This window comes from Marmota monax, unplaced genomic scaffold (genome assembly GCF_021218885.2).
Source record: "Marmota monax isolate L192 unplaced genomic scaffold, Marmota_monax_Labrador192_F-V1.1 WCK01_AAM20220418_F8-fsc00011, whole genome shotgun sequence".
Lineage (NCBI taxonomy): Eukaryota > Metazoa > Chordata > Mammalia > Rodentia > Sciuridae > Marmota > Marmota monax.
Window position 1 is genome coordinate 17,610,411 of NW_026693082.1, and position 16,287 is coordinate 17,626,697.

General features: G+C 37.4%; 2 protein-coding genes across 10 annotated transcripts in view; one reads left to right on the forward strand and one right to left on the reverse strand.

The window, feature by feature from the left end:
• Positions 1 to 2,449, reverse strand: part of Setdb2 (SET domain bifurcated histone lysine methyltransferase 2) — a 72,964-nt gene extending 70,515 nt beyond the window's left edge. Inside the window, exon 1 of one of the 2 annotated variants that reach the window (XM_046453983.2) lies at positions 1,814 to 2,379. The gene's annotated coding sequence lies outside the window, so the exon portion shown is untranslated. Of the gene's footprint in view, positions 1 to 1,813 lie in introns of both variants that reach the window. The other variant, XM_046453980.2, reaches the window with a different exon arrangement.
• A 6-nt stretch (positions 2,450 to 2,455) lies between these two features.
• Cab39l (calcium binding protein 39 like) overlaps positions 2,456 to 16,287 on the forward strand; it is a 130,708-nt gene continuing 116,876 nt past the window's right edge. For all 8 annotated transcript variants that reach the window (XM_058582564.1, XM_058582565.1, XM_058582563.1 and 5 more), the window contains exon 1: positions 2,456 to 2,630. The gene's annotated coding sequence lies outside the window, so the exon portion shown is untranslated. The remainder of the gene's footprint in view (positions 2,631 to 16,287) is intronic.

Sequence of the window (16,287 nt, forward strand, 5' to 3'; positions counted from 1 at the left end):
AAAAAAGGGGGGGGGGGGCTGGGGGTGTGGCTCAAGCGGTAGCACGCTCTCCTGGCATGCGTGCGGCCCGGGTTCCATCCTCAGCACCACATACAAACAAGGATGTTGTGTCCGCCGAAAACTAAAAAAATAAAACAAAATAAAAATTATCTCATAATAAAGAAAAAAAAAAGATCTAACCAGAGTTGTTCAGGGTATATAAAGAATTCCTTAAATCATTAAGGTCATCCTATAGAAAATCAGGTAGTTTTAAAAATAAACTATAGTAATTGATATAAATTATATAAGTTAATAAACATGAATAGCTATTCCAACATCAAGTTAGAGAAGGAAAATTAAGAGTCATTTTTAGTCTTCAGATGTGCAAAAATTAAGATATTATTTGGGGGTTGGTCTAGACTGTAGGGAAACTGAACTCTCAAACTATTGTTGAATGGGTAAATTAGTAAAGACATTTTGGAGCAAACTTGGTAGGACCTACTAAAACTATGTTCATAACTTAAAACCAAATAATTACATTTTTAGGTGTATATCCTTCAGAAATAAAACATCTGCATAACAAAACACAAAGACATTCCCTGCAGCAATGTTAATGTGAAAAACTGCAAACAACCTAAAGTCCATTAAGAGAACAAAGCACATATCAAACAAAATAGAATTTAATGTGAAAACCACTAAAAGAAGCAGAAAGATTTCACATTAACAGAACAACTCAGACTTACACTGGAGTACTACTCAACAGGTATAATAAATGATTTCTAAATAACATGAACAATGAATAACGTGTATGTGCGGCAAAAACATTTTGGAGAGAAGAAATAAGTTGCAGAATGATTCCATTAAATACATATATGTGACTTCAGAGACTAAACTACATATAAAAAGATTTGAAGGCTCTGTACCAGTCTTAAGTGCGATGAAGGGCAGGGGAGTAAAAGCATTCAGGGATTCTGGATCTAGCTCTTTATCTGTTAAGGTTCTAATTTTGTCGAGGGAGAATGTAAAAGTGTACTCAAGTGTACCATTTTCAGAAAGGAATCATCTATTTTAGTGTGTTACTGCACTGCCTTCTAGAAAGAGCCTACCAACTTATATTTCCACCTAAGTACACTAGGAGCTTTTAAAAAAAAGCTCTCTCCAGTGCAGTTCACACCTTCCTAAAATTTGAAGATAAGTCAATTTACAAAACCCTTACTGAAAAATATTAGCAAGATGCAGGAAATCATAAACAAAAAAATTTAAATCACTCACAAATTTATCCTCCAGAGACAGACGATGCTAATATTTCAGGATAACTGGGATTTTAAAATTTGTTCCCTTTTTTTCTTGTCACTTTTTCATTTTTGAAGAAAAATTAAGTCAGGTCTCCTTTGCTTCAATGTATAGTTCCTTTCCGTTTTTAAAAGGATAACACAATGTGACCATTCCTCTTGGTTCCCTATTTTAATTATGAGGATGGTAAAGACATTTGAGTATGAATCACGTGTTGGGAACGTTTTTCTTTTCCGGATGAGGAAGCTTAGGATGTCACATTGTAAGTGGCACATAATTAGGGAACCAGACAGCCTGGTATCAAGAGCCCTTGTTTTGTTTACTCTACCGCCTCAAAGTTAGCCCTCTTTGCTTGGGCTCCTTCCTTCATATATGCAGAACTCACTGCAGATTTCCACACGGTAAAGAGCGGCAAATTAAATACTGTTCCGTGCTGTTTTTATTTATTATGGCTACTGAAATCAGGAGCTCCTAGGATCTAATATAAACTCCGTGGTATTGGATAAAATGACTTCACTTATTTAAGGCTGTGTCATCTTACCTGGGAAATGGGTCAGTAGTTAATCCTTCAAGTTCTGCTTCTGGATTTTATACTGTAGATCATTTCCTATGGCCCCTTTTAGATCCTCGAGTTCCCAGCTGATCAGGAATCACCTCTCATTAAGTTGTGCACCGTAAGATAGAATGAAATAGGGGTTGAGAACTCAAAGCAACCGCTGTCCCTTCTCCAGTCCGGGACTGCACGTGGGTGCAAAGGAAAGGGAGAGTGCACTGGCTGGCATGCAACCTCTGCTCAAGCGGCGGAGGGCTCCAGGACGTTTTTTGCAGGAACCGTCAGGGAGCTACCCACTGCCGTGCCACAGATACACCGACTCCTCTGCGTTTTCCAAGCCGCCCGCCAAACCGGAGGGTGGCGCACCGCCTGCTCCGTTAGCTAGGCTGGATTCGCCTGCGGATCAGGTTCTCCAATTTCTCGTCGCGGAGACTACGCGGCTTCAGGTGCCCTATGGCCAGGAAGTACTTCACCGTTTATTACACTTCACCTCCGCCCGGGAGGGGCAAGCGCGCAACCTCTAACATCCAAGCCATGCTACAGCGATCACTAACTGGGAGGAGTCGGAAACCAAAAGCATTCCACCACCTGGCCCGGAGCCCATTGGTCGCACTCCCCACCGGGTCTACACCTCAGCAGCTTCGCTCGCTGAGCACACCGGCTAGGCGGCGGCTTCCCGAGCGCGCCGCCTCCTGATTGGCTGCCAGAGCTCTGGTCTTGTCTCGCGCTTCCTGGACGGGCCAATGGAGTTACCCGTAGTCTAAAGGCCAGGATCGCTGGAGTGGTGGCGCAGCTGTTTCCTTCGGTATGTGTGAGGCTGCCATCTTGTGTGTGGCTAGAAATGGTCTTTGGGGTGGTTGAAAGCTTATTTAGCAGCTGTCCTTGTAGAAGAGTTCTGGGGGAAGAGACGGGAGAGAGGAGGGACCTGAGGGAAGAAACTTGGCGCCTTCTTTCTTGAAAGCACAGGTTTCTTGGATCGAGTTTCATCCCGGGCTAGGGGAAGTGAGCGTGGTGGTGGCTGTGGTGATACCAAGCTTTGGTTTGTTGGTCGTTGTTGGGTTTAGTGGGGTTGTCGTGCCTCTACTTTGAATTCTTGGTTTCCGAGAGCTGTTTCTCAGCAGTCTGATCAGAAAAGATTCTGACCGTTCGACCCCCTTTATTGGTAAAGGAGGCTGGCTGATGGACTGCAGGATTCAGAAACCAAAAAAGCTGCTAATGGAAGGGCAAAGAGGGAGATGCCTCACCAGCTGTTCTCAAATTCGAAAAAGAACCCTTCATTTTTTTTGTTGTTTGCTTCAGTGGCTGCTAAACCGCGGTTCTTAGGAGTTGCTATTTGTCTGAGGCCGTCCTTTGTATTAGGGTTCTGCGTTTACATAAAAATTGATTAGCGTGCAACCAGCATTCCTGCAGCCTTTTTGTTTTGTTTTGTTTAAGCTAAAAGTGGTAGTCTCTGCAGAAACAGGGAAACTGAAAGAAGAATTTTTTCAAATCTTTGTTTCCCCGGTTTCAAGGTGTTCTTGAGTTATAAATCTTTGCATTTGCTGGGCCATGCTTGGTTGCTTAGTCATGGAGCAGGAGGAGGCATTTGTAGGGGAAAGCACCTTCCGAGTTCTTTGGGGTTGGGAGGGGAGAAAAAAAAAAGGAGAATTACCTCGTTTTCTTTCTTTCTTTTAAGTTTTTACCTAGAGAAAACACCTGGTATTTTCGTTTGAGGAAAAAAAAAATTATTGGATCTGAACCAAGCCGACAAAAGAGCAATATTTTTGTGATTAACTTTAGCTGTTTAAAGTGCATGAAAAGAAAGTGGAGAAAGATATCTGCTTCCAGTTTAGTGTTCAGTTATTCAAGGTTAACTGATGACCCTATTAAGTCTACCGTACATGATGTAGGCATTTTGCAGGAACAACAACAACAAAAAAGTAGTTGACACTCTAAATTAATTTTGTGTTTGAATTCATGAACCTTATAAAACCTAAGTTGCAATAATTCAAATATCAGTAATTTTGTGTCGATAGCTAAAGAACATGTTAACACATTAAGTCCCAAGTTTTCAATTCAGCAAACAATTGTTACAAAGTTATCATAAATGGTATATTTGTCAAGCAATTTTAAGTTTTTTTTTTTTTTAAACTGTTCCACATCGGGAATGATGGAACAGAATGGGTTAATATTATATTATTATAAGTTAATATTATCAAGTTGGAGAAAAATGAATAAAAAACATCATAGGGGTTGGGGATGTACTTCAGTGATGCAACCACTACCTGCTTGGCATGCTGGAGGTCTTGGATTGGATGCCCAGCAGCAAAAAAAAAAAAAAAAAAAAAAGAAGGAAATGTAATCCGAAGTCAGCAAATGTATTCTAAAACATTGGTATCTCATTCACCTGTTGTGAATGCATATTAGACCATATATTGTTGAATTAAAAAGTACAGTGATTGAGAAATATGGATATTCATTTTTTAAGCCTAACTGAAAAACAATTTTTTAACCTTTTTGGAAAACTTGACTTTCTGTTTGGACTAAATTTATTTGTAACTTCCACTTCACACACATAATATTAAGGACAAGTTTATGATCATTTTTCTGTTTCAGGATTTCACAATAATCTGAAGATCTTTAGAAATTTTTTTAATGGCGTTTTGTATGAACTATGTTAAATGATTAAGTAAAATCAGTTTTCACTTAGATTGATAAGGTAGATATGATTTTCCAGTGCTATACCATTGAATGTACAAATTTAGATTTTCCCATTATCTAGTAAAGCACTATTTAGTTAAAAAAATTATAACACCTTTTAAGTGAATGTAGTGTAGTCTGACAGATTGTATATTATAATGTTTATGTGATTCAATATAATAAAGTCAATAAACTGCTTATGGAACCTGTTTTGGAAGTTTTGCCTTTGGCATTTTAATAATTATGAGTTAAGACTTTATGGTGATTATGAGCACTTCTCATGAGGGTTTGATCCCCAGCACTGCAAAAAAAAAAAAAAAAAAAAGACAAATATACATTTAAATATATTCGATCACTGAAAAACCAAATTATGTACAATCATCATTTAAAAAAATTTGTTTATTTTGGTGTTAGGTATTGGTACTAAAAATGCAGTACACAGTATATACTACTGAGCTACACACCAGACTCTTAAAAATTATTTTTATTTATTTATCTCTTGATACTGGTGATTAAACCCAGAGGTACTTTATCACTGAGCTGCATTCTCAGCCTTAAAAAATATTGTAAAAGTCAAAATGACCACTGTAGTTTGTGATAATGGATAAAACTAAGTGAATGCCTGCATCATGAGGATTTCCGTCAATCACTGACTATTTTAGACAAACAGTGGAACATTCAGATTGTTTCACTTAATGGGAAAAATTTTAAAGTACTATGTAAGTGGGCTTTTTTTTTTTTTTTTTTCTTTCAGTCCTGGGAATAAATCCAGAGCCCTGTATGTGCTAGGCAATAACTTTACCACTGAGCTACATCCCAGCTGTTTGGCTTTTTTTAAAGGATGGAGGGATCCTTTTCTAGGTAAACCTGTAATTTCTCCCCTTTGTAATCTCTAATCCTTAAATTATTATTTGAATGCAAATGAACCCAAGTCTATGGCAGATTTTCTCTCCAAACACTTCAGACATTTCTCATGGCCTTTTGATAGATCTACTCAATTTGTATACAACTCTTCCTATGTTCTCTATCCTGATTATTGGTCTAGGAATCTTCCATGTGGCTCAAATTTAAAACCAAATTCTTACTTCTCCCTTTTGCCCAACCAGATAACTCCAAAATACCTTTCCTATTCATCTTTCTATTCTCACTGCCAGTGCTGAAATGAAGCCACTCTAAATTTTTACATTTTTTTTTTTTTTAGTTGTCAGTGGACCTTTTATTTTATTTATTTATATGTGGTGCTGATAATTGAACCCAATGCCTCACACATGCTAGGCAAGCACTCTGCCACTGAACCACAATCCCAGCCTTCTGTACATTTTATATGCCATTGTATTCTTGACAAAGCCAATATTCCTCAGCTTGGACTTTGTATTAGTTAATGTACAGGTTTGAGCCAGACACTGGAATAAAACTGTAATTCTGGCTCCTGGAGAGTCTTGAGATAGGATTACCAACCTGAGTTATTTAACAGGATCCTGGCTCAAAATTAAAAGGGTTAGGAATGTAGCTCAGTGGTAGAGCTCCCTGTGTTCAGTCCTCAGTACTGCAAATAATAAGCCAGGCAGATGGCACATGCCTGTGATCCCAGTGACTTTGAGAGCAACTTCAGCAATTTAGCGAAGCCCAGTCTCAAAAAGGACTGGGGATGCAGCTCAGTGGTAAAGTACCCCTGGATATTCAATCCTGAGTATCAAAAAATAAAATAGTAATAATAGATATTTGGCTACTATGATAAACTGAAAAAGTAATTGTGACGTTAAAGAATAAAGTTTAGCTGGGCCTATACCTGTAATTCAAGCAGCTCAGGAGACAGGCAACAGGATTGCAAGTTCAAGACCAACCTCAGCAATTTAGAAAGACCCTATCTCAAAATAAATGTATAAAAAGGCTAAGGGTATATGTAACTCAGTGATTAAGCACCCCCTGGGTCCAATACTCTCTTTCCTGTGTAAAAGCACAAGCTGACAGGTGGCTGTGCGACACACAGCTGTCAGCTCCCCCCCCCCTCCCCCCGCCCCCACTCCTGTTTCCTGCTCAGCCCACCTCATCATGCAGACCCAGACTGTGAACCAACATGGCTGATTTACATCCTGCCCTTCACCACAGGCCTAAACTGAAAAATCAAGTCTATTGTGCTAGGGGATAAGTCCTTGCAAGTGGTAATAGTGTTGCGGGAATCAGGCAAGAAGCTGCCAAGGACACTTAAAAAGAGTGACAGACAGAAACCAAAAGTTTATTTTACTCTGGCGGCCCAGAGAGATCAGCACTCCAGATTCTGAGCACTCCTTACCAGTTTTTCACAACATTTATAGGCTATCTAATGTCATAAATTTTCTAGTCTAAAACGATACATGGTTGTGCACAAGGGTTCAAAAAAGATACATGATTGTGTGAAAGAGGTTTCTGGCAGAAGCCTTTTACAGAAGCAGAGTGGGATAAGGGAGACTGGCTCCTCCTCCCCCTCCTTCACAGGGGCATTTACACTCAAAGGAAAGTAGTTAGATCCTAGGGAAAGTCTTTTACAATCCAAAAGGTAGAGTGAATGGTACTAATTAGGTTCTCCTGAAAACCAGCTAACTGAAAAGTGGAGAACTCTCTCTTTCCCAGGCACTAACTTTCACAGTGTCCTTATTTTTTATCCAGGCCTGGGTTAGTTACACACTACAATGGGAGCTGAACTTTATGTCCTAGCTTATTTTTTTTTTAACTTAGTTTTATGGACTGGGGTTGTAGCTCAGTGGTAGAGCACTTGCCTAGCACATGGGAGGCACTGGGTTCTAATTTCCAGCACCGCATAAAAATAAATAAATAAAATAAAGGTACTGTGTCCATCTACAAGTAAAATAAATAAATAAATATATATATACATATATATATTTAAAAGTTAGTTTTATATTGTCACAGAAAAAAATTCAGTAAATCATCATTTCTGTTAGAAATCACAAACTTTTGATGACTCTGTCAAGTTCTTGACAGTTATACAGTGGTATAAGATAGGGTAGCCTGTGCTCCTCAAATACTATGTTAGCCTGTGCTCCTCAGATACTGTATGTCTGACCTATATTACTACAGGTAGGGCCTACTTGGTACTTCATATTTCTCTTAAACAGTGGTTCCTCGGTACCAAATACTACTCTTTTTACTTTTTGTCTTTCTGTGTGTGTGTGTGTGTGTGTGTGTGTTGCTAGGGATCAAACTCAATACCTTGTGCATGCTAGGCAAGCACTCTACCCCTCATCCATATCCTTAGCCCAAGAATTACATTCTTTTGAAAGTAATTGATGCTTAGCTCAACTACCTCCTTAAAGTATTAGACAAGTTTCATTTAATCAAAATTAATCTGTCTTGTGAGACACAACTCCTTGGAAGGCAAAACTCCTTCCTGGGTATAATGAAGTATTTTGTACTTGATATTTGTTAAATGTTTGCTCATTTGAAATTTATTTCACATAGAACAAAAAAAAATTTAGTAGGGAGGTCTGACATGGGCCTGTTGGGCTTGATATGTAAAGTATAATCTATACCTTTAAGGAGTCCATTCCTCTCTTACAAATCAACAAATAAAAACATCAGTACCTAATAGAAAAGGAATAAAGGACATAAAAGAAGGCTGACATGAAGAAAAGTCAACTTGCAGTTAAGGAAATATTAAACCAGTGAATTTTCTAAATTAATATAATATACTATTGACTAGGATATAGGAAGATTAAAAATCCTTGAGCACTATTTATAGAAATATAAATTTGTATCATTTTCCTAGGAAGCAGTTTCAGAATATATCAAGAAACAAAAATATATAGTATGTTCTTTGAGCTTTCTAAGAAATGGAAATGGAATCAAAGCTTTCTGATCAGAGTGTAATTTAATATTTGTAGAAAACTGAAAAATAAATATCCAATGGATAATCTAAGGTATAATGTAAGTCACTCCAGAAGCCTGATGCAGGAGGATCACAAGTTCAAGGCCAGACTTGAAAATTTATCAACACCCTATCTTAAAAAAAAAAAAATCAAAATGGCAGGGGGTGTAGCTCAGTGATACATTACAACCACAATGAGATGCTGCTATACAACACCTTAGAATGGCAAAAAAAAAAAAAAAAAAAAGGAGAAATTTGTCTTGGTGGGAATGCAAATAGTATGGCCATTTGGAAAGTAGTTAGACAGTTCCTTATAAAATCATACCTTTATCTTATAACCTAGCAATTCCATTCCTAGACTGAAATTTACCAACAAGATATGAGAGTTCCAGTAGCTTCTCATCCTTGCCAGTACTTTGCATTATCAATTTTGTTTTGAATTTTAACCATCATGTGAAATATAGAGTGGTATCGCGTTATAACTTAATTGTTACAGTACTGGATATTCAGACCCAGTATATTGGGCTACATCCAGCCTTTTTTTAAAGGCAGGTTTTCACCAAGTTGCCCAGGCTGGCCTTGAGTTTGTGATCCTCTGCTGCAGTCTGGCAGGGCACAAAATCACGAGCCACTCAAACAGGAATAAACATAATTTTTGAAACTCCCGCCAATGCCCTGTATGCTCCCAGGAAATATGCTGACCCACACACGCGGCGTTCTCCCGGACACACACTACTCCAACAGGAAATCCCTCCTCCGGAATTCCCTCCTACTGCACTTTCCCAACCAATGGGAACTCTTTGGGAGTCCCACTAGAGCTCCAAAGTAGCAGGCCAAGGTGAACAGCAGGGGTCTAATATCCATTTGAATGCAGATCTTAACATAATCATATCATCTCAATGGCTTGCTGGCATCACCTTTCAACCAAAAATGCCATGCATCATTCCTATTTGGCTATGGCTCTTAGCAATCCTCTTACCTCATTGTCTGGAGTTGCTGGGATTATATTTGTGCTACCTCACAAGGCAGGCCTCCTTGTGGTTTCAATTTGCATTTCTCCAATGACTTGTATGCTTCTCTAATGAAAAGTAAAATGAAACCTATATCAGCATTTTTTTGTATTTATAGCAGTTTTATATGTAATCACTAAAGACTTCAAACAGCTCAGATGTCAACTGGGAAATGAATTTTTTTTTTAATTCTAGTATATTCACCCATAAAATGTAACATAAAAACCTCCCCATAATCCAGGAAATGTAAATCAATGAGGAAAGAGAATATAACTATGTACTAAATTACTATAAAAATAAACCATAAAACATTATATTATATTGTGAAAACATATCAGAAAAATCTGACCACATAGCAGATAAAAATGGTAACCTAAATAGTTTGGAATGAGCTAAGAGAAATTACAGAAAAGATGAAATCTCTGAAAGAACCACATGAATCAGCAGTAAAAGGAGTTCAGAAATGAGATGGCTAAACCATAGAAGGATGTGAAATGAAAGCTGAGAGAACACAGGAAATGTTGGAAAAAAGACATTTTTGAATGATAAATAAATTAGAAAACAAGAATGAATACATTATAAAAGGCACAAATGAGAAGTGGAGAATAGAAAGGAAAACAGTGAAGAAAATTAAACATTTTTAGAGTCAAGAGAAGGAAAGAAGAAAGGTTAAAGAGAGCCCTCTACAATTCCCCAAATGTAAATCCATGCATAGTGGTAATGGTTAGACAGCACTGTGAATATACTTACTGCAACTGAATTGTAAACTTAAAAATGGTTAAAATGACGAAATTTGTTTATTTTACTACAATAAAAATATAAACCAAAACAATGGACTAGAACAACTTTTAGAACTGCAAGAACACCCAACATTAAAGGTTTAAATCTAGATATTGAAAGGCAAACTCTGAATCTGGGAAGTCAACCCAGAATGGTTAATATTGAGATGTAGTCTTATAAAATGCTTAGGTTTTAAAAACAAGAAAAGAGCTGGATGTGGAAGCACATACCTGTAACTCCAGTGTCTTGGGAAGTGGAGGCAGGAGAATCTCAAGTTCAGGGCCAGCCTCAACAACTTAAAGAGACCCTGTCTCAAAATAAAAAAAAAAAAAGAACTGGGAATGTAGCTCAGTGGTAAATCATCCCTGGGTTCAATCCCTAGTACCAAAAATGATTTAATAAAAATAAGAAAAGGAACTTTTTGCAGTTGTGGAGAAAAAAACCCACTCACGTGGAACAAAAATCACACTGGAAATCTGGGTGTGGTAGTGCCCACCTATAATAACTCATGTCTTGCCAAGGCATCATTTTAAGAATTTAGGACAGTAACAAACATTTATGAACATGAAACAACTCAAGGAATGTTGTTTCCATGAATCCGTCCTGAAGAATATAATAGAGAACAAATTTCAAACAACCAAAAAATGATTGAAAAGTCTTCATTATAAGGTAAGTGGTAAGCACTGAATGTATTTTGAATGTAGCACCAAGATGAAAAGGTAGGGATAATGGTGATATGTACGTAAATGTTATATAGTCTGACAATATAAACATAATAATATAACCCTAACCATTCACACACACAATCCCCAAAAAAGCTAGGGAAGGAGGGGTTAGGGATTGAAACCAAATCCCTGTATTTATAATTATGTCAAAGGAACCCAAATACTATGTGTAAATATAATGCTCCATTGGAAAAAAAATTAGCTGGGAGGAAAAAGATAGTTTTTGAGGCCAACTGGGAAAGCTTAAACATACTCAGATATATGAAATAGAACAATAAGAATACCAGTGATTTCCAGGAATGGAGGTGCATGCCTACAATCCCAGTGACTCCAGAGGCCACAGCAGGAGGATCACAAGTTCAAGGGCCAGCCTTACTAACTCAGTGAGGCCCTAAGCAAGTTAGTGAAACCCTGTCTCAAAATAAAAAGGACTGGGGGTGTAGCTCATGGTAAAACCCCTGGGTTCAATTCCCAGTCGTTGTCCCCCCACCCCCTCCCCACCAGTGATCAAGATGAGATCTTGAGAGAGAAGGAAGAAAAAAGAAAATAGCTAATTTTGTTATTGCTTATATCAGGAAACTAACAGTATCTTAAAAGAGGTGATGGAATGAAGGTATTATAAAAAGAAATTACTACAAAGTTAACCACAGGAACAAAATTCACAAACCTTTACTAAAACTAAAAGAAATATTCCCTAAAAAGTAAAGAAGAGAGACTACACTGGTACACTATCATAACACCAAAAATATCAGTTTGTGATATGGTGTTGTATTAAAAAATAGATATTTGCTCTTTTTCTTCCCTGGTTCCTGGCACAGGCTCCTAAAGCCATTGGAATTTTCTGGGTACTGGGAGAAATATCTTACTCATAAGAAGTCCTTCTCAAACTTTCCTGAGATTATGCTTATGAGGTAATTTGAAGGGTGGGAGCTGATTGCTAGAATAAGCAACCATATGGTTAGAGCATCAGAAGAGCTTTCAGTCCCATCTCCTAGACCAGTGGAAAAGGAGAACTTCTAGAGACTGAATTCAGTCATCAGTGGTCAGTGATTTAATTAATCCTACTTACATAACAGCCTCCCTAAAACCCTAACTCATGGAGTTGCTGGGTTGGTGAACTCATGGGAGTGCTGGGAGAGTGGTACACCCAGAGGGGGCATGGATACCCTGCATCCCCAACCCTATCCCTTGCCCCATACATCTCTCATGTTTGGCTATTTCTGTATCATATTCTTTATAATAAACTGATAGTAGTATGTAAGACACTTTTTGAATTCTGTGAGCTGTTGTAGCAAATTACTGAACCTGAGGAAGGGTTGTAGGTAACTCTGACTTATAGATGGTTGGTCAGAAGGTTAGGTCACAATTTAGGACCTGCAATGAGTGTCTGAAGTGATAGTTTTGTGAACTTGAGCTCTTAACTTAGGAGGTCTCTGCCAATTCTGGTTAGTTAGTCTCATGATTGAATTGTAGGGTCACCCAACTAATGTCCAGAGAGTTAGAGAATTGCTTAGTGTGAGAGTTAAATCTACACATTTTGTGTCCAAAGTGTGAGTATATAGAGGAAGCAGGCTGTTTTCTTTTTAAAGGCCTTCAAAGGTAAATAGACTTAATGAAAAAAAGGGATTTTATATTGCTTATACAAAAGGTTACAACTGTAAAAAGTATGAATTAAAAAAAGGAATTTATGGCCGGGCGTGGTGACGCAAGCCTGTAATCCCAGCAGTTTGGGAGGCTAAGGCAGGAGGATCCTGAGTTCAAAGCCAGCCTCAGCAACTTTGCAAGTCCCTAAGCAACTAAGTGAGACCCTGTATCTAAATAAAATATTTAAAAAGGCTGGGGATATGGCTTAATCCCTGTTGCCAAAAAAAAAAAAAAAAGGAATTTATAATAAATTGAGAATAATCTAAACAATATTGTTAATAACCATAAATGGGATGAGCAAATAAATGCTAGATAAATGTACATTTTAGAAAGGTAAGGTTCATCATCTTGGTATTAGACAAGGCAAAATTTAGGCCAAAAAGCATGAAAACAAAGAATATTTTATAACTTTAAGGCTACAATTCACAATAAAGATTTTTGAAATCTTTACCTTTTGGTAAGTCTGTTTACCCAAAGACACAACACCACTGTCAAGAACTATTAGAGATAAGGAGAAATAGAAATATGCTAATAATAGAGACTTAACACACCTCTGTCAGCATAAGTGGATGAAAAAATTAGTCATAGAGTCAATAACATAGATTTTACAAATGTACATTAAACTCCAAATCCACTAGTAAGGAATACATTTCAAGTGTATATGGTACATTTATAAAAAATATCTTTTATGTTAACCACAAAGAAAATGTCAGTTCAAAATTATGAAAACTGTCAAGCAAAATTCTGGCCGCATACAATAAAACTAGAAAATTATTTAAAAGTAAATATAGACTCTCCAGGTTTCAGTAGGATGAAGTGACTGCATAAATCCAAATTTCCCTACGTATTCTCCAAAAAGAGAATACAGGACTATAAGTGTGCCTACCTAGCATTAAGTGAAATCATGGGTATGTGAGGAAGACAACACTGCAGTCCAGCAGACCAGCTCTGGAACCCATGCACAAGTAGTAACTGAAGTGGAGACTGTAGAAAAGAGAATAGGGAAGCAGGACTAGCAGAACACAGATAAAATAATTTCCTCTTCATCTCCATCCTGAATAGGGAAATTCCGAGAAGAGGTGTGAGGCTTGTTGGAGGAAAAGAACTTGAAAGTACTGTTTCTAGGAAGGGGGTACATTGAAGGGGCACTTTGCAGGGGCACTGAACCTCGAAATAGTGGAGAGTGGGTGGCAAAAGAGAAGGAAGTAGTAGAAATTAAGGATCCTGCCGGGCAGGGTAACACATGCCTGTAATCCTAGCCAAGGCAGGAGGATCAAAGTTCAAAGCCAGCCTCAGTAATTTAGCAAGACCCTGTATCAAAACAGAAAAGGTTGAGGATATGGCTCAGTGGTTAAACATCCCTGGGTTCAATCCCTGGTACCAAAAAAGAAAAAGAAAAAAAAAAAAAAAGAAGAAGAAGAAAGAAACTAAGGATCATGGTGAAAAAGAATAGAAAAAAGATCAACCTCTCCTCTCATCCAAAAAAAGAATAACTGATGAAAAAAAACCCTAATTAGGTACTATCGAACTAAGAATACAACAAATCATCCAAATCCTTCACTCCTGTGTATATACAATTGCCATCTGGCTTAAGAAAAATAAAACACTTAAAAATGAACAGAAGGTGGCAGACAACATCCATATAAAGTTACTTCAAGTAGAAAACAAAATGAGAGTCAAAACATTTCAGTTGATGAAAAGCTTCCCCAAAACATTCAAGTATAGAGCTGAAGAAAACTACAGCACAATGCCCCTACCTGAGTTAAATTCAAGCATTTGCAGAGATAAAAAAGATTCAAATTCAAAACCCTGAAACAAATGGACAAGAGAGGAAAAAGTGAAATTATTATACTCAGGAAATAAATGAAACAGAGAAGTCACTCTTTAAAAATGAATTTAAATTTCAAGATAGTTAAGTGAGGAAAAAATTTGATTGAATTAGGGGCACCGAGAATAGGCATGAAGTCAACCAAGAGAATGAAAATTAAATGAAGAAAGGTAAAACAAATAGAAGGTGACTTTGTGTGTGTCTAGTGCTGGGAATTGAACCAAGGGTGCATGCTAGGCAAGTGCTGTACCACTGAGCTGTCTCCTCAGCTCTAGAAGGAAACTAATACAGAATGTATGTAAAATTAGATTTCCTAAGGGAAAAAAAATAGCAGAGCTAATACTTAAACTAACATCCTTGGAAACATTATAAACATAACACTCAACTGTGTCAGCTCAGATATGGGGTGTAGTTCAGTGGTAAGATGCTTACCTTGTATGCTTGATACCCAGCAACACACACAAAGAAAAAGCTCATTGTATACTGGGAAAATTGATCCAAAATGGTCAGCGCCAAGTCAGGTCCTAATAAAACTGTTGGACTTTTAGCATAAGAAGAAAAATTCCTCTGGGCTTCCAGGCAGAAAGAAGAGGTTAGCAGCAGACTTAACAACAACATACAGAGTAAAACAGCCATAGAACAACATAGTTAAAGTCTATGAAAGTATAAGCCAAGGGTTTTATAACTAAGTCTCATTCCAGAAAAAGCAAAAACCAGATAAATCCCAGTATATTAACCAAAAAAAAAAGTATGTGATGAAAATTGTCATGAGCAAAGACAAATGACCTCCAAAGGGGGAAATATTTGGATTTATGTCACCAAGAGCTAATCTCCTTAATGAAAACAACTTACTGAAACTCCAGGCAAATAAGACCATCAACCCCAATAGACAAAAGGACCAGCTGGGTGCAGTGGTGCATGCCTGTAATCCCAGTGGCTGGGGAGGCTGAGGCAGGAGGATCATGACTTCAAAGCCAGCCTCAGCAAAAGCGAGATGCTGAGCAACTCAGGGATACCCTGTCTCTAAATAAAATAAAAATAGGACTGGGGATGTGGCTCTGTGTTCAAGTGCCCCTGAGTTCAATCCCCAGTACCAAAAAAAAAAAAAAAATCTGAAGAGAGCTCATAGGAAAGAAATACAAAAATAAATAAAAGAAAAACAGAAATGCAGATAACAGATGTATAAAAGATGTTCCAGCTCCAGTTATACAAAGGGAAATACAAATTGAAGAATTAAAGCTATCCTAAAGCATTTCTCACCAGAATCCAAAAGTTATACAGTATACTTTGTAGATTGTGGGGAAATAAGCATTTTGATACATTGCTGATAGGGATGGCTACATAACCACAAACTGCATGGGAGGGAATTTAGCCAACAAAATTACATATGCATTTATCCCTTGGCATTGCCATTTAACTTTTAGGTATATGTTCTAAAAACACACTGAAATAAAATGTGAACTGTTTTGTATATAGTTGCAGCGACACTTGTATTAGCAAAAGATGGGAAACAGCTAAAATGACCATTAATAGGGCACTGATTGGATGAACTTCAGTACATGCATGCAATGGAACAGTCTCCAGGTAGAACCCTCTTTGTCCAGAGGAACAGCATATAGAGTTAGAGGCACAAAGAACGAACAAGGGAAAGATATCAACAATGAAAGATTTCCCTAAATACAACTTGTTCATATTTTGACCTTAGAATCATGGATATTTTACACATTCAAAAATAAGATTAAATGAAAAGAAAAATAAAAGGAACTGAAACAAATTTATACAATTGTATAGCATTTTGGCAACACAGCCATAGAAGAAAAGGAACGATTTCTAGTGGTTTTAGAAGACGGATTTTAGAGTGTCCCTTTTTAGTATGGTGTATTCAGTAGGAGTATTTTGGTGTATTTCTATTTTTTAAATATTTATTTATTTTT